Source organism: Meriones unguiculatus, chromosome 6 (assembly GCF_030254825.1).
Source record: "Meriones unguiculatus strain TT.TT164.6M chromosome 6, Bangor_MerUng_6.1, whole genome shotgun sequence".
Taxonomy (NCBI): Eukaryota; Metazoa; Chordata; class Mammalia; order Rodentia; family Muridae; genus Meriones; species Meriones unguiculatus.
The window spans coordinates 69,973,258-69,997,587 of NC_083354.1; the positions used below are offsets into that span (position 1 = coordinate 69,973,258).

Below are 24,330 nucleotides of genomic sequence, written 5' to 3' on the forward strand. Positions count from 1 at the left end.
TCCGCCTCTCCATCCCTGTGTCCGGGATTCGCCAGGGAGCAGCCAGAGAGGACTCATAAGCAGTGTTTGCTTGTCCCTGCTCTAGCTCAGTTCCTGCATGTCGGACCACTTTTACCCAGACCTGCATTCCTTCTGCTCTTTCCCCACTGAGTAGCTACGTATGCTATGCGTCTCCACCACCCCTCCTGCCTGACTTCACCTTCGACCATCCTATGAAGTCACCTAGGCAGAACCGCTATGACTGAGAGTGAGAGCAAACACAGAATTCTTCCCGGCTGCTGCTCAGTCTCCATCCGCACATTTAATCACTGCACACTACGTGATACACACCACAGGTTTCTTTCCTTTTCCTTTTTTTTTTTTTTTTTGTTTTTTTTTTTGTTTTTTCCAGACACGGTTTCTTTGCGTAACAGCCCTGATTGTCCTGGAACTCAGTCAGTTCCAGGCTGGCTTCCAATTCAGAGATCCTCCTGCTTCTGCTTCCCCGAGTGCCAGGATTAAAGGCGTGGCCACCATGCCTGGCTTGTACCACAAATTTCTTAACTGAAACACAATGAAAAATGCTCTTATTTTAAAGGATTACATGTTCAGCATGGAAAAGAAGAGTATACTATTCACAGTGCACACATGGCCGAGGGGGTGGCCTGGAACGTCCACCCCGTGCTTCCCACCCGGGAAGCAGTCCGCAGCATGCTCCGCCATGCTCCCCGCCACGCTGCTCTGGATCACAGCTGCCCGGGGCAAGGGGGCCACACGACCATGGACGGCAACCTCTCAAACTGTGAGCCATGCAATTCTCCTCCTTTAAGTCGGTTTTACTAAAATATTTTTGTCACAGCCATAAAAGGTAACTTCCCTGTGTCTTACCTTGTCTGCTGTTTGTCTTTTGTCTGAGACGTTGTGTGTGTGGGGTCTCATGTAGTCCAGGTCAAACTCACTGACCTCAAAGCTTCACCCTGAATTCCTGATCCTCCTGCCTCTGCCTCCTGAGTGCTGGGATTACAAGCATACAACAATTACTGTGATTGGCCTAACACATATATTATTAAGCATTATTTTAAAATAAAAATATGGAATCATAATTTTTAGTGGATGTCTTTCTGACTTAAAATTTTCTCATGTCATTCTTCAGAAATGTGATTTAAACCACACAACATTCTACTGTGTGGCTATACCAACAATGTCTTAATTAAGTTTCTTCTCTCTTTCTCTACCATCAATATTTTCCCATTACAGGTTACATTAGCTATTTTCTGTTGCTGCGATAAAAGATCACGACCAAATGCAACTTTAAGGAGAAAAAAAAAAAAATTTTAGCTTATGGTTCCAGAGGGATGGAGTCCTCGTGGTGGAGGAAGCTGAGAGGGAGGAAGGGAGGAAGGGAAGGAGGGAGGAAGGGAGGGAGGGAGGAAGGGAGGGAGGCGAAGAGACCTCAAAGCCTGCTGCCTAGATGCGTGCTTTCTCCAGCAAGGCTCCACCATCCCCCTACCCCCCACCCACAGGGAAATACGCGCCCACATACATGAGCCTCAGGGAGCTGCTTCTCACTCAAACCACCACATAACACACATTCAAAGGCTTACGGCTAGGTCTTTGTGCTTGCCTTTCATTAGCTGATAGGGATAATTCTAAAGGGAGTATTTCACTTCTGGCTTCCATGGACATTCTTTCTGCAGCCTCTCTGCCACACTTCTGCTTCCGTGCATGTGTTCTTTGGTTCTCGTGAGCCTTTATCTTGACCCGTGGGTTCTCTCCCATTCTCTCCCTCATTTCATGGTTCCAGATTGCCATGGCAGTGCTGATGACAGTCTGTCTTCTTAAGGTCATACAACTCCCGCTAGCCCCGTTCTGAGGCATCACTATGTCACACATCTCCACTTAGACGTACGATGTCCCACAACACATAAAAAACAAAAAACCCTCAGCAAACGCAAACACAGTTCATGAGTAACACCCTCCCACATCTACCAATCTGCAGCGATTTATGTTTCCTATTTCTGTAGCACCAGTATTTAGCCAGTGGCTCAAGCCAGAAACCTAGTGGGACTGCTTACGTTACATTACACATTTTGCCAAGTCCTGCTGGCTCCACCGTTGAGAAATACCCGTGTATTTCTCTTCATCCTCACTGTCACCTCACCAGACTGCCCTCTATAATACACACACATCTGATGAGCAACTCCTTCCCCCTTGCTGTCCTTAGGGCTCCTTACAATGGCTGAGTAGGACTTTCTTTAAAAAACTACTGTCTCTGTTTCTTGACATTATATGCCCTGAAGGAAGCCATTTCGTTACAGGCCACTTCCTATTGACTCTGTGCATGCTGCTTATCACAAAATTCTGTCTCAGGGCCTGCTCTCACATGGCTTTATGTAACAGACATTTCAGAAGACGGGTCCAGATCGTGCTGCTCTATGCCCTGGGCAGAGTCTTCTGTGTGCAGAGGGCAAGCATCAGTGTAGAGACTCGTGACCGGTCAAAGTGCTGAGAATAAGTGAGTGCGGGGCGCTCCGTGTGAAGCATCTGGATAACCCCTCCAGGCTCAGAACACGTTAAAATGGGGCAGAACGGTGAGCTAGATGGTGAGGAGTGCTGTGAAACAGTCTTCTGACCTGGCACGGCTGCTCCCCCTCAGGAACTCTGAGTGGCACTGGCAACTTGCACAAGCCTGAGCCCGTCCATATCCTTTCCTGGGTGGAGCGGGTGGGTGGGAAAGGATCATAAAGTCCAGCCCGACCTCAGGAGTTACAAGCAGTTAATAGTTAGGGCAAAGGGGACCATATTTCTAAGTGCTGTAGCCACTCTCAGGTGCCCGGGCTCGAGTAAATGACACCCCCACATACTCGTGAAGCAAGTGTGACTAAATGCAGCAGGGCACGGCCGCAGAGTTGGCTCAGTGGTGAAGAGCACGCCTGCTCTTTCAGAGGACCTGGATCTGTTCCCAGCACCGACATGGCGGCTGGCAAATATCTGTAACTCCACTTCCAGGGCATCTGATGTCCTCTTCTGGCCTAAGTGGGCACCAGGCATGCCCCTGCTGCGTAGATGTACATTTAGGCAAAACACACATCCACATACATTAAAAAAAAAGTTCAAGGAGGACCAGGCCAGCGTAGGTGGTCCTTGGGTGTATAAAAAAGCAAGCTGAGCAGTCCACAAGGAGCAAGCCAGTGAGCTGAGTCTCCATAATCTCTGCTTCAGTTCCTGCTCCCCTCAGTGATGGGCTGTGGTGGGGGAGGGGAGGTATAACTGAAATTAGTAAGCCCCTTCCTTCTCCCAAGTTGCTTTTGGTCACAGTAATGGAAAACAAACTGGGACAAACAGTGCAAGATAAAGATTTGAACTCTTGGTGGCAGTGGGACGCTGGCCAGCAACTTGCTGATAACTCCTAGGAATGATACAGCTCTGAGAATTGTTACAAGTCCCACAGGTCTCAGGGCCGGGAGCGGCATCTCTCCAGGAGAGGTGGGTCTCGGAACAGTGGCAGGAAGTCTGTTCTAGAGCAGGAACAAATTCTGTCTGTGGCACCAGCGTGGAGTCTTAGAAGCTGAAGCATGACTGAGTACAGGACAGCTACAGGCTGTGAGTGTGTGTGTGTGTGTGTGTGTGTGTGTGTGTGTGTGTGTGTGTGTTGAGGGGGTGGGGGAATGGGCGGAGCAGTGGAAGCCGGAGTCAGTTCATGCCTGAGGCAGCAGCCCAAGCAAAGCTCAGAACAATGAGCCTTGATCTCTTTGAAGATTGGCTGTTCTTGTATGCAAATGAGGTGTGAAATAAGCACCAATCAGATGAAGGTCACTGTGAAGGCTGATACTGTCAATTTGATAGGCTCTCAACCTTCCTAATGCTGTGACCCTTTAATACAGTTCGGCAAGTTGTGCAGAGTCCCAACCATACAATTATTTTGTTGCTATTTCATGACTGTAATTTTGCTATTGTTATGAAATGTGATGTAAGTATGTGATATGCTGGATATCTGACATTCAGTCCTGGGGGGGTCTCAACCCACATGTTGAGAACTGCTGATCCAGAGTCGCGCAGGAGTGGCTGGAGAGACAGTTAGGAGTCCACACTGCTCTTACAGGGGCTTGAGTGCAGTTCTCAGACTTGATCAGACAGCTCTAGCTCCACAGGACAGGTGTTCTCTTCCTGAAAGAGGCTGTGATGCAGGTGACCTGGAAAGATCCAGCCACCCCTTGTTTAACCCCTTGTGTCAAAATGTGATTGGTCACTGCAGTAGCCCACCCAGATCCCCCTTGCCGTGTGTTCTCATCCTTTAAAAATGTGCAGTCTCCTTCTGGAGGCGAACCAGGGGCAGTGCTACCTCTGCTCTTGAGGCTCTTTACAATATAACCCAGACCTTTCAGTTCCTTTCCCTCTCTTTCTCTGCCCCCCACCTCTGGCGACTCCCCTTACCTCCTCCTGTGAGCGGCCCCCGTTAAACTTGCTTTTATATACTTCAATTTGGCTTGAACTGGCCCATGTGATCAGCAGAGGGAATACCTATCATGGAGCACCAGAGGTTTCCTGGCTGTGGCTTCACTGTGACTGGGACCAGCCACCACAAACTCTCACTGCCACGATGGACTGAGTGAGAATAAGCCCTTCCTTCCTTACATAGCTTTTGTCAAGTATTGAGTTACAGCACTGAGGAAAGAATCATTCTAGTCAGTTACCTTTAGTATTCTGTTGTTTAAGAACCTGGCTCGGTGGTACCTTTTCCTGGTCCCTGGGTTTGATCTCCAGCAGCTGTAGGACAGAGGGCAGGGATGGGGAGAGAGCTCGCTGAGGTGGAGTTTCAGCTGTGTTCAGGCAAAGCATCCTTTCTGTAGTTGGGAGTTGCCATAACTGTCCTCAACAGGACGAAGCAGGCAGGTGAGCACTGTAGCACTCATTCTGTAAGACAGTGTCTCACTCAGCTTAGTTTCTTTTCCTGTTGCTGGGATAGAATACCCTCAGAAAAGCAAGCCAGGGGGCAGACAGTTTGTTTTGGCTCACCGTTCCAAAGGGATTCGGTCAGATCCTGATAGGGAAGATACGGCAGCAGGCAAGAAAGGCATGGTGGCTGTTGGGCTTCAGATACGGGACAAGTAGATGAGGTCCCTTCTTCTTTTAACCAAAGAGGACCTGGTTTTCAGGTTCTCCCAGCATCCCTCGGTCCCTATTTGTTACACAGTGTGGCTGGCATACCCGGCCATGGACCTTGAACTTTCCAACCCAGGGCCTGGAGCTTTCCTCTGTAATCCAGACATTTTGGTTTTCTGCTTTTCCTCTGTCTCTCTCTGTCTCTCTCCCTCCCTCTGTCCTCACCTTTCTCTTCCCCTCCTCACTTTTTAGTCTCCCCCTGCAGGGCAGCTTCCCTGGCCCCATACACCTACCTGCCCTCACAAACTCTAATTTAGCTTGAATGAGCTCATCTTACGGGTGGAAGAATGCTTCTCGGGGGCAGTAGGCTGGGTGTTCACTCTGTATCCGCACCCAGGAAGCAAATCAAGGACCTGGGACTGATATTGTGTCAAGGCCTGACCCTACGGTAGCCCCCACCCTGTACCAGCCAAAGGAAGAACAGAAAACAGCCCCTCCAGCTGGGCAGTGTCCTTGAGTGTACTGATAGCTTCACCACATTTCTCCCTTCACTGCCCTGCAGTTTAAGGTGCCCAATCAGAAGGTAAATCACCACACACAGGAGACAAGAAAAATAAAGTAGTATAAAAGGCTCTGCTCTATTATGTAAGAGAATATTTAGCAGAGCTTGTTGCTGGGTACATCAGACAAAAGATGTCTTGGGGTCTTATTTCTTAAACTTGGGAGCCTGCAACACCAAAAGCGACCACCCCAACTTCTGGCGAGGTTCTGCCCACGTTCTGAAGGTTTCAGTTTTCCAAAACAGTGCCACCAGATAGAAATCAAATGATCAAAACACTGTGATTCAAACCACAACACTAATATAGTAGCAAAATCAAAGAATACGGTGTATTATCTGGAATAGCTACATTGGTATTTTTTTTTCTAGCTATATGGAAGACATAGTATTGACGGTGAGCATTAGCTCTGATCAAATTTGTTGGCAAGCAACAGAGAAAAGTAGAAGTATTTGCCTGAAGTTGACACTGCAGTTCCTTGACATGGCTTGGTCCCTGAGTACTTAGAAGAATTTAGTTTTCATGGCCATAAATGACCACCATGTGTATAAGCTGAGGGTTTTGGCATCAGATGTATAAACTGAGGACGTGATGGCTCCAAAGGTACGGGTGAGGGGAAGGTTTTTATTGTAGATATGAAGGAAAGAACAGCCAGAGGCATCGGCAAGAGTCCAGAACAGGAAGAGAAAGTAGTAGATTGACCTTGACCACAACAGAAGAGAGAGAGGGTGGGGAGAGCGAGAGAGGGAGAGAGGAAGAGAGAATTTGGGTAACCAAATGGCAGGGTTGTATAAGAATGAGAAGCTTGGGGAAGGGTGGGGCGTGGTGAGAAGAGCTGAAAAGAGCCAGGGTGCCAGCATGGCCTATGCTACAGGCATTTATGCTGCTGAGAGAGCCTGGAGGCTAGTGTGTGCTTCACTATGCTAATAGGCACCGAAATTAAGCATTAAGCATTTGTCTAGACAACAGGGCTCCTCCTGCACAGGCAAAAAGAAATAATACAACAGTCAAAGGTAAAGTTGACTCTGCGTAGCCTTGGCTGGCCTGGAGCTTGCTTGCTGTGTAGACCAGTATGGCCTGGAACTCACAAGAGATCTACCTGCCTTAGCTTTTGGAGTTCTGGGATGAAAGGTGTGTGCCATTACCCTAGTAAAGTCTGTCCCTTTTTTTTTTTTTTTTTTTTTTTTTTAATCAGAAACACAAAACAAGACAAAATGGCTCTTGGAAGCCAAATCTAAGAATCTTCTGTTTATCTCATAGGTTATCCCTCCATCTCGTAGCTCTCCCATCTGCAAGATGGCCCCAGGGAGCAAAATAGTTTTAGTAGGGGCGTGGCTACCTCTTGCACCGTTGTTTTCTCTAAATTAAACCATTCACTTCCCCAGGAAAGAGAGAGGCTTCTAAAACTCAGGAAGCTAAAGAAATCCACTTTCAAGGCTGAGGAGACTTGCAAAATGTTGAACTTCTCAGGTTTAAGGTAAGTCGGCAGCTGTGGGAGAGGAGCCCTTTCAGTGGAACTGGCTAAAAGCTGGCCTGCCGCTCACCCACGCTCCTGTAAGGAGCCTCAGTCAGCTCGTTGCTTTACCTTGTAAACTAGACCAGGGTGGAATTATTTCCCTGGTCTGTTGTTTGTGCCATATCAGGGGTGAAGAGACGTTTGTTAAAGAGTTTTTCTGGAAGTCACACAGCCTCACACAGAACAATATAGTGCCCTCCACCCCCACAAATCAACAAAACCGGGAATGGATGTTGTAGTGTGTGCTATGGATGTAAATCTGTAGATGATCTTTCATAAGCAATGTCGACAGTACCAAAGACCATTCCTCTTAAATCCCAAACTCAGTCTAACAGAGGGCTCTGATCCTTAAACTCTCAGTAACCAAGTCAAATGTGAAGAAACAAGTGCATCTGGGTTTCTCAAACTCGTCACATTTCCTGTTCTTCGGGTTCTTTTATTTATTTATTTTCTCCCAGTGCACAGTTTCAAAGCTAGACTCAGAAATCAAAAACATGCAACCGCTACTGAGCCTGAGCGGTTGACGAAGAAAACCCGAGAGCACTCTGTGATGTGAAAGGAGCACAGAGGAAGAGAAGCTTGCCTCCTTACTTCCACACCGATGTCATTAGTCAACTAGTTAACAGACTAGCCATGTTTTAAAGGCTTTGTAGCCCCTCAGCTGCTCACTTTCTCACTGTGACCTTACTACATTCAACACGTACAACGAATCTCAAGCTCACCTTTGAACAGCGGAGCAGACAGTTGAAGATGATGACTATTTTCTGAAGAACTGTGTTTGTTTCCATTTATGCAATAAATACAAATAAGGCTTTTAATTGTTGGAACCTTCCTCTTCACCCAGAAAAGTTTGGAGAGCTATTTGCCCTAAAAAGATGTGAAAAGAAATACGTGGTTTTTAAACACTAATAGATTCTGCACCAGAGGAAATCTTACACATTTTCTTAAAAATCATTGAGTGTTTTGACTACACATATGTTTACAGAGCACATGCATGCCTGGTGGCCTATGGAGGTCAGTGTAACAGGCTCTCAGACCTTAGTAGTTCTCCAGATCTTAGCTCAACTGACTCCATGATGAAAGTAATATTCAGGCCACAAAACTCATCCCATAAACAACATCACCTGTCAAAACAAAAACCTAATCCAGAAAAGACTATAATTCTGGGAAGGTCTCTAAATGTACTAACCTTTCTAGGCTTCTGTAGTTCCGATTCTGCCTGGTTTTGTTCTTGTTAACTGAAGTATGTATGGTTTTGTGCTTGAAAGCTCATCCTGAGTCGGGCGGCTCATGTCTTTAATCCTAGCACCTGGGAGACAGAAGCAGGTGGATCTCTGCATTCAAGGCCAGCCTGGTCTACAGAATGAGTTCTAGGACAGCCTGGTTATATAGAGAAACCCTGTCTGGAAAAACCAAAATAAAAATAAAAATAAAGCTCATGCTGGGAAAGACTCGGTGCTGTACTGGGATCCTGAACACCCAGTGTAGCTGCCAATTGGCTAACAAAGACTCTCTGTTGGCTTAAGCCATGCCTGAATGGTCTTCTCTGGTGAACACCCCACAACAGTCAGAAGAGAATGCTGGATCCCTGGAACTATATGTGAGCCACCATGTGGGTGTCAGGAATCGAACCCAGGTCCTCTGAAAGAGCAGCAAGTTCTCATAACTGCGGAGCCATCTTTTTAGCCCCCGGGGAAAGAGTAAAAGTTTTCTAACCAAAGGTTTAATTTTCTCTTTAGTGCTAAATGAGAAATTTGTTCAAACAGGAAGATAAAAGGTTTGCTGCAAACTTCAGTCAGATGATGACAGTGTAGAATTTTGCTTAAGGGCGTATGATCTAAAGGCCAGGGTCATTAGCTGTGTAACAATGAGCAAATTACTCAGCTTTTCTGTGTGCCTCAGTTTCCTCTTATGTAAACGGGGAGTCACAAGAGTATGCAGCAGAAAGATGATTATGATAATTGATTAATTAATACAATGACCGGCATAGTGAGGGGCAGTTATCAGCAGGCATAAACACTGGCCATCATTTTACCCATTAGGAATTCTTCCCCAGTGAACCCAATGGCCTCTATTCTGGGTCATGTTTATCAGCAACCATTAAAGCCGAGTGTGTGGAAGGTCTCCTAATTTAAGATAACTTCACTCATCCAGACATGTGGAAGTTAGCACTTTCGGACCCAGCAGAGAGAACACTTGCCACATGAAGGAGGGCAGGTTTTTCTGTGTGCAGGGGGCCACTGGGCCTTTCTTTCCATTTCTATCTCAGTGAGCAGGCTTTGGGGATAAGTGTTCCAGGCGCAGCTTCCTGCAGACTGATGTCATTTAAAAGCCACACTCTGCCTAGGCTTATGGTAAGACCTCAGAGTCTTCAACACCGGGAGGGAGGGGTGCCGGAGCAGGAAAAACAAAAGTTAACTTTACAGAGTGGCAACCAGATTACCCTGGGGACCGCTGCTTGCAAGCAGGTCTAGAAATGATAATCCAGCAGTTATATAACTCATTTCATTCACGATGAACCATGGGCTGGAACCCAATATTCAGATTTCTTGCTTGGTTATTAATTCATTGTTAATTTTGGCTAAAAAAGTATGTAATTCAAGATTTCTGATAAGTTATTACAAACAACAGATGTGACGTTGATTATGTGCACCTGGAGGTATAAAAAGTCCATTTATGGGGCTGGAGAGACGGCTCAGAGGTTAAGAGCACTGGCTGCCCTTCCAGAGGTCCTGAGTTCAATTCCCAGCAGCTACATGGTGGCTCACAACCATCAGAATGAGATCTGTACACATAGTAAATAAAGAAATCTTCAAATACTGTATACATAGTAAGTAAATCAATCTTTTCTTAAAAAGTCCATTTATAAAAATAAATAGATCTACGTGAAAAAGCATTCTTTTAAGAATCAATTGATGTCCTTACGACATCGGTGTTGGGATTGGTAAATACTTCCCAGGAACAGAGCTGAATTTATTTCTCACTTTACGTAAAAACCAAGTCTTACAAGCAAATGCTATTTTGCTGTGCATCTGTACTAAATCTATTGCTACTACAGCATGTATTATATAAAGAAGGACTTATTTTTCTCCGAAGGGTGTAATTAGCAAAAGGCCGTGGGTCTCCTAAAGAGTGAGGTGAGGGAAAGGCGGAGGGGGAGAGGATGGCGCAGGCTCTCTGGGGTCAGGTTAGTTTGTCACGTAGCAAAGGTCAGCGCAGGGCCGAGGTGGGTCCTTATCTGGAGACTTAAAGCGAGTGCGTGGGGCTCCCGCACGACCCCGCCGTCTCCGCGGCGCGCCCCCGGGGGTCGGGAGGTGGCGGAGGTGAGGGCTGGCGTGCCCGGGTGGCCGAGCATCCCGGTCCCCAGTCCAGAGGCCGCGCCCACCCCGGCGAAATTTCCAGAGGCCGCGCCGGGGCCGGAGCGCTGCGCACGGGGGATGCGGCGCAGGTCCACCTTAAAGGAGCCGGCGAGCTGGGCGCGCGGCCCCGCCGGCTTACGCGCGTCTATTCCCGGCTAAGCCAAGGTCACTCTTTAATAAGACCGCGCGAGCCAGCGGGCCGAGCTGCGGGCGGGCGGGCGGGCGGGCGGGCGCGCACCTGCGGGCGGCCGCGGCCTGGGGCGGGGCGGCGCCGCGGCGCACGAGGCGGCCGGCGGGCGGGGGGATTCGAGGTGGGCGCGCCGCGGCGCCAGTGCGTCACGCCGGCGGAGGGACGGTGGGCTGCGGCCGAGCGAGGCCGCGCGTCCCCGGGGCTCGGCGGAGCGGCGGCTCATTCATTCGCGCTCCGCCTTCGGGCCCCCGCGGCGCGGCCGAGGTGAGTGCGCGGCGGCGCGGGGCGGGCGAGGCCCGGCCGCGGGCGGCCTCGGGCGGCGGCGACCCCGGGGGCGCCGGCCTCCATTTTGAGTGCGGGCTCGCGGGGTCGCGGCCTCGGCTCCCCCGGGGCGAGCCCTCCCCGCGGCCTCCGGGGAGCCCCGGCGGGCTCGGGGGAGCGGGCCCCGCGCGGGTGGGGTGCGGGCTCGGGCCGGCCGCTCCGCCGGCTCCCGCGGTGCTCGGCGCGGCCCCTCCCTCGCGGCCCGCCGCCCGGCTTAGGTACGGTGTGGAGCCTTCGCCCTCCGGAGCCCCGGTCGTGGCCGTTCTGTGTGTCCCGGCGTTCCCAGCCGTCCATCCCGCAGACCTCCGAGAGGCCTGGGCCACCGGGGCGGGCGGGATGGTTTATGCCTCTGGGGTCTGGCTCGCGTTTTTACTACGAGGATTGAGCGTGGGAAAGGATGATGAAATCCGTGCCTCCCTCCTGGAAACCTGCGCGGGTAGCTCGTGAAAAGTACGTGCTGAGATAACCACCTGATGCAGGTCTCCCTCCCCCTCCGGGCCGACCTTTTAGAGCCTACATTATAACGCTGCGTGAGGATTTTGTAGGGGATTGGGAGAGGAGGGATACGCAGCGAGATCACCCAAAGGAGGACTTTTAATGTAATCGTCTCCGAACTGTTGGTTTTCGTTTCCTAAGATTCTTGAACATATAGTAATGCTTGGTTAAATTTGTTTTGCAAATGAGCTTTTCCAGTGGATTATACCCTTGAATTTTATCATTGCATCACAACCGGGATTAACATCTGGATCTCTGGTTGTTGCATAATATGTACTCAGGAGCCCTAGGGGGGAATCTTCTAATGGCTCTGGGTTTGGTGCGCCTTAAAATTTATTTATTCATTTATTATTTACTTATACACACATCGTAGGACCTATAGGTGATCTGTTCAAAACGTATCTTGTTCTATGAAGTATTTACAAGAAGAGGTATTAATAACTAATATGGAATAGATTTGGCTCGCATATTTGTCTATGTATTTATTTTAATCATTGCTTCTTTAGAATGGAGGGCGTGGTGGAAGGTGCTTGAGAGGAGTTCATTATTAGTAGCAAGACTTCAGTACAAATGATGGTAAAACGGGGCAGTCGGGCGTAGGCATAGTGGCTGTCATGGTGGATTCGTCTTTAAATTGATGAAGAGGATCGGTTTGGTGAGCCCATGTGAGTCACCTGCCACACCAATGCTCATGAATTGAACTTGTACCTGTGTACTTTTTGGTTCCAGAAGATTTCGTTCCTAGTCGTTTTGATATCTGCAGAGGAGAGCAGATAGTTGTAAGCTGTACCCATCCTGTAGAGTGCCTCCAGTGACTGAAAATGTCTACTTTGGAAAGCGAGCATTTCCTCTCAACCGTGTGAATAAATTGAACTCCTAAAAATTGACTACTTGCCCACCATGGCAGAAACCCTGTGCTTCCTATTAGTGCTTGTTCAGTAGGCAGAATTGCAGAGGGGAAGGCTCCTACTTAAGCCTCAGCCTCCATTTAGAAGAGTCAAGTAAGCAAAACTGTAAGCCAGGGGACAATAGGTGATCAGTTTGGACCTTGGGGGGGTGGGGGGAGGTAAGAGTGTATCTTTTCACAAACTTAAAATCAAAAGATACTTTTACACTGATTTTGTTACTATACAGGGCAGAGTAGATCCCAAACTTGGGACAGTTGTGTTTTTTTGGTGAGGAGTTTGGAAATGATGGTGTGTGCTCTTTATCTTGAAGGTTGCTTAAGATTCTCAACAGTATAAGTGGCTAAGAAATCAAAGTGGAATGTTTCTCCTTAAGCTTTCAAGTGTGTGTGTGTGAGTGTGTGTGTGAGGGGGAGGGGGAGATAGGAAGGGGGAGAGGCAGAGAAGGAGGGGGAAAGGGATGGTGTGATTGTTTTGTTCAGGATGAGCTCAGGCACATACCGTACTTCTTTGTTTCTTTAGCCCTGAAGTTTTAAGTTCTAAATTTGGTATGCCTCATTTGTAAAACGGTATTTTGTAGCTGGGCTCCATGACCCACACCTGTAATCCCAGTACTTGGGAGGCAGAGGCAGGCAGATTTCTGTGAGTTCGAGGCCAGCCTGGTCTACAAGGAGTCCAGGACAGCAGAGTCTACACAGAGAAACTCTGGTCTCAATAAGAAAAGGAAAAAAAAAAAAAAAGGTATTTTATAGTTTTTTCAAAGACAACATCACTCAGGGGTGGAATTCATGAAGGGAAAGGTATGATTTGAAGGTAGTCAGGTAACAGTTGAGAATTTGCATTAAAACATCAGAAAATAATCATTGAGTTTAAGTGTGTGCCTAATCTGTTCTTTGTGCTAGAAAGATTGTGATAGTCATCCTGCTGACGGTGGCTTTCAGTTGTTACATTAGAGTGGATAAACAGCCCAGACAGCAAGAATGGTTAGTGGAAATCAGGCACAGTGTTGCAGGGCTGTCATCCCAGCACTCGGGGAGGCAGAGGCAGGAAGATGTCTCAGAGTTTGAGGCCAGCCTGGTCTGCAAAGTCCAGGACTAGGCTATACAGGGAAACCGTATCTCAAAAAACAGCAAACAAACAAAAAACCCACAACAACAACAAGATTTCTATATTGTTTAGTTTTAGACTACAGCAAAGATAGCTTTCAGTTATTAAGCAACCATTGGTATCTCTTATGTTGTAGGATATAAAGAAACTGGCCATTTCATCCGAGAGAAGTCTATAATTTAATGAAGCATTTTGAATTAGAACATTAAAAGTTCCTTAAAATACAAATACAAATTTTTTGAAAATGCAAATTAGGAACAAATCAATTTGGAAACTTTTATTTATTTATTTATTTATTTATTGCAGAGTGCCAAGTTTCATGTTATACTTTATTTGTAACTTTGGAAGTGTAAAAACAGCTTAATTTGGAAATTCTGTGTATTAAGTACTTAAAGACTTGCTTGGGGATAAACAGGTAAAGGCGATAATTCAGAAACTTACTTTTATGGCTAGGACAGACGCTTAAGTCCTGTCCTGTAAGTACACTAAGCACAGTGGTGAGGGCCATAGAAAAGGGACATTAATTCTGTGTAAGACCAGAAGCGCTTTATGGAGTAATAGTGGTTGAACTTGGTCTTGAGCAGTAGACGAGACATTTCCTAAAGGTTTTTGAGATGTAGGGCATGGGGAGGCATGTTCCTAGCATATGGAAGGGCTCCTGATAGACTGCACAGGTGGGGCTTCAGTTGCTGCGGAAAAGAGACTTGGGGAAAGCATTGTCCTGTGTACCCAAGGAGAAGACTTTTAAGTATCAGGAGGTCAGTTGGGGCTGGCCCATAACAGCATGGAGAGGAGTAAGAATGAAAATAATTGATTGACAAAAAAAGGAAATTGATTGAATATGGGAGTTTGCAATGTTTTTGGTAGCTGGAAGAGTCACAATATTAATAGATTGATAAAATCATAGTCCAATTTAGGAATTAATCACAATGAAGGGAAAAATAGTTTGTTTTATATCATCTGTGAAAGTATATATTTCTATAAAGTACTGAATTTACTAGCAAGGAATTCTACATGCCAAGTAACATACACACACAGTGTTTTTATTTATTTATTTTATTTCAATCACAGGTCATTCGCTTGTATCCCAGCCATAGCCCCTCCCCCTTCCCTCCCAATCCCACACAGTGTTGTAAGCGTAGATTGGCTCTTGATGCATTTGAGGCACTTGGCTGACGCCACAAAGGGTGCCTTCTCTGTGTGCTTTCACAGTGAAGGCAGAGAGCGCAAGTGTGAGCTTGGACTTTGTGCTGCTGTTGTCGTCTGTTTGATTTTGTTGTTGTTGAGATACTTGACTCTTGAGGCCTCAGCTTCCTCAGCTTAGAAAGTGTAGTCGATTGGTTACTTTACTTTGACAAAATACCTGCCAGAAGAAACTTGAAGGAAGAGGATTTGTCTTGGCCTCTAGTTGACAGGATACAGCCCCTCATGGTGTGGAAGGTGTGAGGGAGGCTTGGCATGCTGGTGGACTGGTAACTGCTGTCTCTCCTCTTGGCAGATAAGGAGGCAGAGACGGTGAGGCTGTACAGACCCTCAGCTGCTCCCCAGCTCAAGTTCCACAACTTCCCAAAATAGTGCTACCAACTGGGGACCAGAATTTTTTTTTTTAAAGAGCTATTAATTTATTATTTATACAATATTCTGCCTGCTTGTGTGCCTGCATGCCAGAAGAGGGAACCAGATCTCACTGTAGATGGTTGTGAGCCACCATGTGATTGCTGGGAATAGAACTCAGGACCTTGGGAAGAATAGCCAGTGTTCTTAACCTCTGAGCCATCTCTCCAGCTCTGGGGACCAGATTTTAAACACATGAGCCTGTGAGGGACATTTCACGTCCAAGCCATAAAAGTAATGCCACACTTAGCTGAAAATGCCTGTGGCAGAATTACATGTGATGACATACGTAGAGAGTTAAGAGTAGGTCATTAATAAGTTAGGGTTTCTGAGTGTCTGCAGTGAGCCTCAGTGTTGGTTTTCTCCCCGAATGTACCTCCTGCTGAACATTTTGTTGATGTACATTAAGTAATAATTTCGTTCTCTCCCTCAAATATTTAATTTATATATATTTTATGTGCAGTGGTGTTTTGCATGTATGTCTGTGTGAGGGTGTCAGAGCCCTGGGAACTGGAGTTACAGACAGTTGTGAGTTGCCATGTGGGTGCTGGGAGTTGAACTCCGGTTCTCTGGAGGAGCAGCCAGTGCTCTTAACTGCTGAGCCATTTCTAGCCCTTTCCTTTCTTATTTTAAAAATTGTGTTTTATCTATCCTATGTCAACCAAAGCTTTTGATTTTTCTTGAAATAAAGCATAAACACAATGTATGGATTTCTGATTGAAAAATAAAAACCTTCCATTTTCAGTAGTATTTGTATTTATGTAGAGAAAGTACAAGTTTCCTTCCTTCCTTTCTCTCTCTTTTCTTTTTTGCTTTTCTTTTTTGGCTTCTCAAGACAGGGTTTTTCTATGTATCCTTGGCTGTCCTGGGCTCACTTTGTAGACCAGACTAGCCTCTAACTCACATAGATCCACCTGCCTCTACTTCCCTGAGTGCTGGGATTGTAGGCATTCAGCGCCACACCCAGTGGAAATACAAGTTTTTAAAATTGAAAATAAATCATAGTAGTATGCCTCTTGTATTCCAAAGTGCCTGTATTCTTGCTTTAGATTAGTCCTGATTTTTTTTTCAAACATGTATGTACTATGTACTTTGGTCAGATTCATTCCCCCATGCCTCCTGTGTCTCCCTAAGTCTCCCTTCTATGTCCATGTTTGTTTGTTTTTGTTTTTTGAGACAGGATTTCTCTGTAGACTTAGGTGTCCTGGACTTGATTTGTAGACCAGGCTAGCCTCAAACTCATGAGGATCTGCCTGTCTGCCATTACAGGCCTGTGCCAAGGTACCTGCCTCACAGTCTTTTTTTTTTTTTTTTTTTTTTTTTTTTACACGGGGTCTTATAGTCTAGCTAGCTTGGAACATATTATATGTAGACCAGGCTGGCCTCAAATACACAAATATCCTACTGCCTCTATCTTCTAAGTGCCGGGATTAAAATCGTGTGCCACCATGCCTGCTTCATGTCTTTTTTAAATAAAGATTTTATGTGTAAGAAGAAACACTATGATATCTGTTTGAGCCTGTCTTTGTTGCAGGATATTTGATCACATTGTGACCCCCAAGATTGTGAACTGGAAAACCCCGTTTCTTGTGTGGCTCAGCCTTAGCACACACCTTCACTCCCAAGAGTGTTCTGTTTATTGTAAACAAGTAGTTATGGTATGCTCAGCTCTAGCGCATACCAAAGAGCTTTCTGTAAGTAAGAGCTAAATAAAGCTCCCCATAGGTGAAGAGGCTGAGCAAGCAACCAGTTGACAGGGAGGGAATAAGTAAACAAGAGAGGGAAGGGCCTTGAGTTGGGTAATTAAGACACCGTGGAGAAGGAGAAAGGGCTTTTTCCTTATGGGACGTTTTGACTGAGTAGGAAGGTCAGCTGGGTGCTTTCTCTGCCTCTCTGAGAGAGCAGATTTTCACACCAACACCTGGCTCCTGAGTTTTCATTGGTAAAATTGAACATTTGAGATTTTGTATTAAAAACAACGTGTCTTTATTTTACTCGCCATCATTTCCAGTTCCATCCATTTTCCTGCAAATGATAAATGTTCATTCTTCTTCATGGGTGAATAATACCTCATTGTGCGTATAGGCCACATTCTTTACCCATTCATTTGTGGGTTGGTAGCTAGGTTGATTCTGAATACATTTGGGTGTATTTGTCACTGTGGCACTTGGACTTAAATTCCTTTGGGTGTATAACCAGGAATTACTGGTATGGCAGGGTTGTATGATCGTTCTCTTTTAGTTTTTTGTTTTTTTTTCCAGGATTTTCCACAGTGGCTGCACGAGTTTATCCCCACAGCAGTTTTCGTTTGCATCTCACCCACATTTGTTGTTTTCTTGGTAATATCCTTCCTGACTAGAGTGAGAGGGAATCTCAGTGTGGTTTTGCTTTGCGTTTCTTTTATTGGTTTTATTTCTGTTACTTAGACTCAAGTGGAAAACACAGCTAAGTGCTGGGGACCATAGATGACGCTTATAATCCAGCTCTTAGGAAGCTGAGGCAGGAGGGTGGCTGTGAGGTTGGGGCCAGCCTTGACTTCATAGTTCTAGTTAGGTTGGGCTACAGAGCTGAGATCTTTTCTCAAAGAACCCAGGCAGTGGTGGCGCTCGCCTTTAATCCCAGCACACAGGAGGCAGAGGCAGGTGGATTTTCAGGCCAGCTTGGTTTACAGAGCCAGTTCCAGGACAGCCATTAACTACACAGAGAAACCCTTCCGTGAAAAACAGAAACAACAAACAAACAAAACAAAAAACAAAAATCTATGGGCGAAGGGACACCTTCCCCCGACACTGTGGGTGGTGCCATTCCAGGCTAGTGGTCCTGGGTTCTGTAAGAAAGCAGGTTGAGTAAGCCAGTGTTTAAGTGGAAGTGTCAGCCGCAGCTCCTGTTTTTCTGTATTTAAGATCATGAAGTCACTGTTAAGACTTTGCAATGTGTCAGGAGTATAAAGCATTCTCTGTATCTTGTCCATAGTTTTGGGATTCATAAGCAGGATTTATCATTCACTCCTGGGGACAATCATTTAGTGCTTATTATGCAATACCTTTCAAACATTGTCGAGTCTTAGTTGAGTTATATGAGTCCTGCTTTGCTTTCAGTATAGAGCCCCAAATTCATCCTCTGCCTTTAGAGGTAGGTTGAAGGCACAGCCTCTTAGACGTTCAGAGAGGCTGAGCTACAGAGCGAGCCTGTAGAGCAGGGAGGCCCTGAATGCAATCTGTGATCTTGTGTGTTCTTCCTCAGGCTCCTTTTTTCCATCAGGATTCCATACTGTTAGCAATACAATGTGTATTCTTTAAGATTTTTGCATGTACAATTATACCAATACTATTAATAATTTAATATATATATGCTGGTAGGCTTTTTAAAAAGAATTTGGCATTTTTTGGTGTCAGTTTGTCTCTTAGGGCACATGACATTAGCCAGTGTAGACCCCATGGCATACAAAATGCCAGTACAGTAGGTTTAAATGATTCCTTAGTGCCAAGTATTTTCTTAGTCATGAAGAGAGAATTAAAGCTTTAGTTAGAATATTTCTTAAAATATTTTTGAAAATGGTATTTATATTTAGGATTTTACTGATAGATGCTCTTAGGGTCCCTAATACCTATGTTTTTAGAGATGGTGCACAATTGTCATAGAAAGAGCAGATACTGACTAAAGTCCTTTACCTCTGTTGCCTACTAGGTGTATGCCCTTGAAAAGTAAAATGTGTTTTTAGTTTTGTTTTCTGTCAAATGAATATAAGGTTTGTAATTCAGCTATTGGAGGCAGCAGGTATAAATCTTATTCAAGATTCCATCCACCCACCTACAAACCTAGAGGCAGTCCTTACCCAACTGTAAGAAAAGCTTTTACAGGGAGTAGAAAGGGCTTGCTGAGACTGCCAAGCAACGCTTGGATTTGGGTAGTAGTGGCCTTTTCAGTTATTTCATTATTGGCACACTCAGCTTAGCTCTCAGAGGAAGGTGCGGCTTTGGAAGCATGTAGGGCATCGAGGACGTTGAAAAAGAGATAAGGCAAAGACATGAGTTGAGAGGATGTAGTACAGGGCTCGTGTGAGGAGGAAGGGAGGAGTAAAGAGTCTTAGCGTAGAAACTCACTCTCTGAGTGATATTGAGAACATTGAAACCTAACCTGTCCTTTAAGAAGAAATGATTGCAACTCAGGACATGCTCATGACTTGGATTAGTTGAGTGTTTCTCAGAATTCTTTCACCTCAAAAATGGTTGTGTTTTGATTTGGAGTCTGTTCCCGAGAAGTACCCAAACAGTAGCAGAAACCTGTGGAAATCATGAAATAATTCTAGAACGAATACAGAATATGTTCTGGTTTTAGGTACAGTTGACTGGCGTTCATCAACAGTAAGTAGAGGGACATGAACTGATAGGCTCTTTTTTCTGCTCTGCTTGTTCCTATTGCCTGAGAGTCACATAGTTTTGTGACTCTAGGGAGGGTGAAAGTATGGAGAGGTAGAGGCAGAGTGTCTGGGGCTCACCTGGGAGCTCTTCTGAGAGAGGCCTGCTTAGGTTTCTCTACAGCTTGGCTAGGGTTCCTGAGCATACCATCTGTTTAATTTATAGATTAATTTGGACAGTTTTTATACCTCACTGTCCATTCTGTGTCTGTGTTTTGATGCGCTAGTTGGCTTACGGCTGCACTAAGCCTTCTCAGTCATGTAGAATCTGTTTAGGCCTTACATGGGCAGAGCCTAAAGTACTTGACAAAATTTGACCTGACAGCTTTACAGTTATGTAACATAGAACAGAAGCTGAAAAACAAGAGGGAGAATCCAGGGATTTATCATAACATCCCCCTCTCTCATCCAAACCTCACATCTTCCCTGCTTTTGTAAAGTGGGACGGAACCATATTAATGCTAGCAGTTTATGTAGTCGTAAGTCACCCACCAAGAATTCTTTCTAGTTATAAGAAGTTAGAGGTTTAAAAGATCGTTAGGACTCTTACCCAGCTGCATGGAGTCCCTACTGTGACTGTAGAAGCCTGAAATTGGTAAGTCTCTTGCATATCACCGTAAAGGAGCTGACCGAGGGTCACGGCACTCCAGTTCTAATGTTCTGTCTAATGCCGTGTGTGCAGAATGCTAGATCATGAAACACAGCAGTTAACAGAAAAATTAGCTATGAAAATGCTAATGTGTGATTTGCATATAAAAATAATTATAATGGAAGCTGTATTTTGATGCCTGGGTCCATATTTTTTCTTCTTCAATAGTGGTATGATACTGTTCAAGTTTCACAATTGAAGAAAGAGAGTCACAATTGTGACTCTCTTAAAATGGTATAAGTCTGTAACTTAGACTTTTAGGAGATATTTTTAAATGATGCTCATGTGAACATTCAAATTATGACAGCTATAAAGCCTTAAAGTTTTCTACTGACTTTCAAATTTAATGAAGTTTAGCATTGAGAGTGGCTAGAAAGAAAAGTAGTGGTGTAAGGACAGACTTGGAAACACAGGTTTTAGAAGGTAGGCGTGTGTATGATTAATTTTTTCATATTAAGATCAATGATGGATTGTTATTACGTTTTTAGAGGTAGAGAGTTATTTTGATTTTTTTCCTATTCATAAGTTATAGTTTCAAAGTTTTTTTTTTTTGAGTTTGAGAACATTTAATTTGCCAACTTGAGAAACAGAATTGTTTTCCACTTTGATAAAATTTCGTATATCAGTATACAAAATATTGGGCAATAAAATCAAACCCTGAAGTTATGAAAAGTTTCCACTTAGAAATCTTAAATCTTAAGAATGAAGGAGAATGAGTTGTTTCATACTTTAGTGGTATTCCATTTGCCTTTGATCTATAGGAGAGTCATAATGAATAGCCCATAAAATAGTGCATTTTATTGTTTTCTCTTTTCTTTTCCTCTTCTTTCCTCCCCTCCCTTCTACTTGCCTGTGCTGTAATCTTCCTCCCAACCAGAATCTAGCCCCGGGCTTCTCATTTACTTTCAGTATGGAGTGTAAGCTAGTTCCCAAGTTTATTTTTTTACAATTTAAGTTTATGACAAATAAAAAAGATTGCCTAAGCTGACATTTAAGCTATGTTACTGTAGAGCTGATACTTTATTTTGTGGTTTCTTTCTAATAACATTTTATCCAGCCAAGATTCTGGTTGATATCACCGAAAATCATAAAGGTTTGTTTTTTTTTTTTTTTTTTTAATTGTCTGGGAATTCTGTTATTACTTTCAAGTAGTTTTACAAACTTTTCTTTCCCTAAAATGAGAATTTTAGGCATTTATGTTTACTAATTGCAGGATTGAATTTAAGTGTTCTGTTAAGAGATTTTGATTTTTAAAATCAATTTGATTAAAAAATAAACATAAAATTCGATTTTCAGTTTAATGTGCACATGGTGGTAAAGTCCTTAAGACCAAATTTCAGGTAGTGATAAAAAGATTATGCCTCCTTATCATATCTTCAAGATTCAGAAAAAACAGTGAGCGGTGCATCACGGTACTGTGAGTCTCTCCTCTGTAGGAAAGGAGTTCAGAGGTCCTTTCAGGAGGAACTCACTCCACTGTGGTGGCCTCCTTCAGTTCTTGTGATCTCCTCACTCCTCTCTTTGCCCTCCTTTTTTGGTGGTGACAGGAGTGGAAAGTTCTGTTAATTTTTTTAAAAATTCTTTTATGATTTTTTTAAATTGAGTTGAGGGGCTGGCAAGATGGCTTAGCAGACAAAATAGCACTTGATGTCATGTTGTGCTGACAACATGAAGGAGAAAGCCAGTTCATGCAAGTTGTTCTGACCTTACACCTCACCACCTAACAAAACAAAACAAGCCAGAGATTGTTAACAAATATTACCATTAGGCTTTCTAGTGTTTGTTTGTTTTTTGGTTTTGTTTTGTTTTGGACAGGGTTTTTCTGTGTAGCCTGTCCAGGACTCATTTGTAGACTAGGCTGGCCTTGAACTCATATCTATCCACCTACCTCTGCCTCCTGAGTGTTTGGGGTTAAAGGTATATGCCACCACACCTGGCTAGGCTTTCTAGTTTTTGTTTTGGTTAAATAAAAATGGGGTTGGGTGGGTCCCAGGTGACTCAACAGGTAAAGGAGCCTGATACCATGCCGAATACCTGAGTTCAGTCTCCAGTACCCACATGAAAGGAGAAGCTGATCCCTGCAGGTTGTCTCTCCAGCCATGGTGTGGACGCATACACTAAATACATTAAAAACTAAAAGCATATGAATCAGGGAACTTGTAGATCAGGACAGTGTATCCTAGCTTTGTTCTTACCTCTTTATGAACTGGTAGCTCAGCCAGGTGTCCCAACTTGGTAAGTGGGATCTCTGTGATTTCAAGGCTAGCCTGTCTACAGAGCAAGTTCCAGGATAGCCAAGGCTACACAGAGAAACTTTGTCTCAAAAAACCAAACCAACCAACCGAACACCTGGTAGCTCAGTAACTGTCATAGATCACAGTTTTCTTTTTAAGAAATGTTATGTGTGTAAGTGCTTTCTCTGCATCTGTATCTACACGGCCTTTCTGGTGCCTGTAAAGGGCAGAGGAGGGTATCGGATCCCGCAGAACTGGGAGTAACAGATGGATGTGAGTCACCCTGTTAGTGCTGGGAACTGAATCTGGGTCCTCTGGAAGAGCAACCAGGGTTCTAAGTGCTGAGCTGTTGCGGTAGCCCCACAATTTTCTTTAAAAAAAATGTGTGTGTGTGTGTGAGTGAGAGAGAGAGAGAGAGAGAGAGAGAATGAGTGCTTTGTCTTTACACACAGCAGAAGAGAAACTCAGATCCCAGTACAGATTATTATGAGCCACCATGTGGCTGGGACTTGAACTCAGGACCTCAGGAAGAGCAGTTAGTGCTCTTAACCGCTGACCTCTCTCCAGACCCAATTTTATTTTTTATTTTTATTTTTTCCAATTTTATTTCTTATTGGCCTTTTTCTCATGAAAAATTTCAAGAGCACACTGATCAAGATCCTCTTCAGAATACATAGTATTGGTTTATCTCTTAAGTTTCTTTGACTTTACATTATTTCCCTCCTTTTTTCCTGCACATTCCACACCACATATTATTGAGGAAACTCTTTGAGTTTGGCTGACTTGTGTTTTGAAAGCTTGTCATATATTTTGTTAACGGGTTGGTTACCTTTGGATAGATTTCTTGTTACATCACATCATAATGTAAGGCCTGCTTATCTTGGTTTTAGTGAGATTAGTTAGCATGTCTGTATAGACCTAACAAAGGAGGGCATGTGTCTAACAAGAGATTCTTGTGGTAGGTTTATTCAGCATTGCTAAATACTGAAAATTGCCCAGTTGTCTATCAGCAATAGAACAGGTAAATAAATTGTATGTGGTAAAATAACTGACTCAAAATGAAACCCAAAACATATTAGCTGGCACATACGGTAGCATTTATATTTTTCACAGAAGCAGTGTTGAGTAGAGTTAGTAGAGTGTACTAAAAGATTTCATTTCTAAGTGAAAAAGTTAGCAAAACTAATCCTAAGATGGTGAAACAATCACTTTGACCAAATCCTTTCTCCACTGATAGAAGTATCTTTTCTACTCAGTTTTAAAGGATCTTGGATGGATTTTTACATCATGATTCTGTTCATCCATTAATGTGGTTGTATCATGTAATTATAGAAGTGTTGTTTTTATTTCTGACTTTTAAGGGTTTTCCTAGCTATTTTGCTTGTTTGCTTTTTTCATACTAACTTCAACATCAACTTAAGTAGCTTCAAGGAAAAAAGAGGCAAAGGTCTTTTCATTAGTATTGGCATCAGATTAAACTATTTTAGGGAGAACCGTTATATTGTTGATGAATTTAAGCTTATTTTTACTGTTTTAAATAAAATAGTCAAGCCGGATGTCATGGCATATGCCTTTAATCCCAGACCATCTTGTTTATTGGTTTTTCAAGACAGAGTTTCTCTGTATAATAGCCTTGACTGTCCTAGACTCACTTTGTAGACCAGGCTTGTCTAGAACTCACAGAGATCTACCTGCTTCTGCATCCTAAGTGTTGAGATGAAATGAATAACAGGCTGGATTTTTTTTAATGTTTTTTTTTTTTTCATTTTCTTCTGTGGACATTTTCATATGAGGTATGTCTTGCTTACCACAACATTCGCCCATTTTGAGTGTATATGATATAGTGATTTTTGTTTTTTGTATGTTTGTGCATGTATAGTGATT

At 44.3% G+C, this 24,330-nt stretch overlaps 1 protein-coding gene and 1 long non-coding RNA gene across 7 annotated transcripts in view; one reads left to right on the forward strand and one right to left on the reverse strand.

Moving 5' to 3' along the window:
- Nucleotides 1-1,610: 1,610 nt before the first annotated feature.
- On the reverse strand, nt 1,611-8,010 carry LOC132654519 (uncharacterized). Its single transcript, XR_009592151.1, has 3 exons — nt 7,878-8,010; nt 4,674-4,746; nt 1,611-4,146 (listed from the first exon to the last, which is right to left on the reverse strand). It is a non-coding gene; the product is annotated as an uncharacterized LOC132654519 (long non-coding RNA).
- Nucleotides 8,011-10,273: 2,263 nt separating this feature from the next.
- The window catches only part of Fam169a (family with sequence similarity 169 member A), a 50,953-nt gene continuing 36,896 nt past the window's right edge, over nt 10,274-24,330 (forward strand). The window contains exon 1 of one of the 6 annotated variants that reach the window (XM_060385604.1): nt 10,274-10,292. The gene's annotated coding sequence lies outside the window, so the exon portion shown is untranslated. Of the gene's footprint in view, nt 10,293-10,360; nt 10,382-10,459; nt 10,479-10,526; nt 10,680-10,783; nt 10,969-11,334; nt 11,476-24,330 lie in introns of those variants that run through there. The other 5 variants (XM_060385605.1, XM_060385606.1, XM_060385603.1 and 2 more) reach the window with 5 other exon arrangements.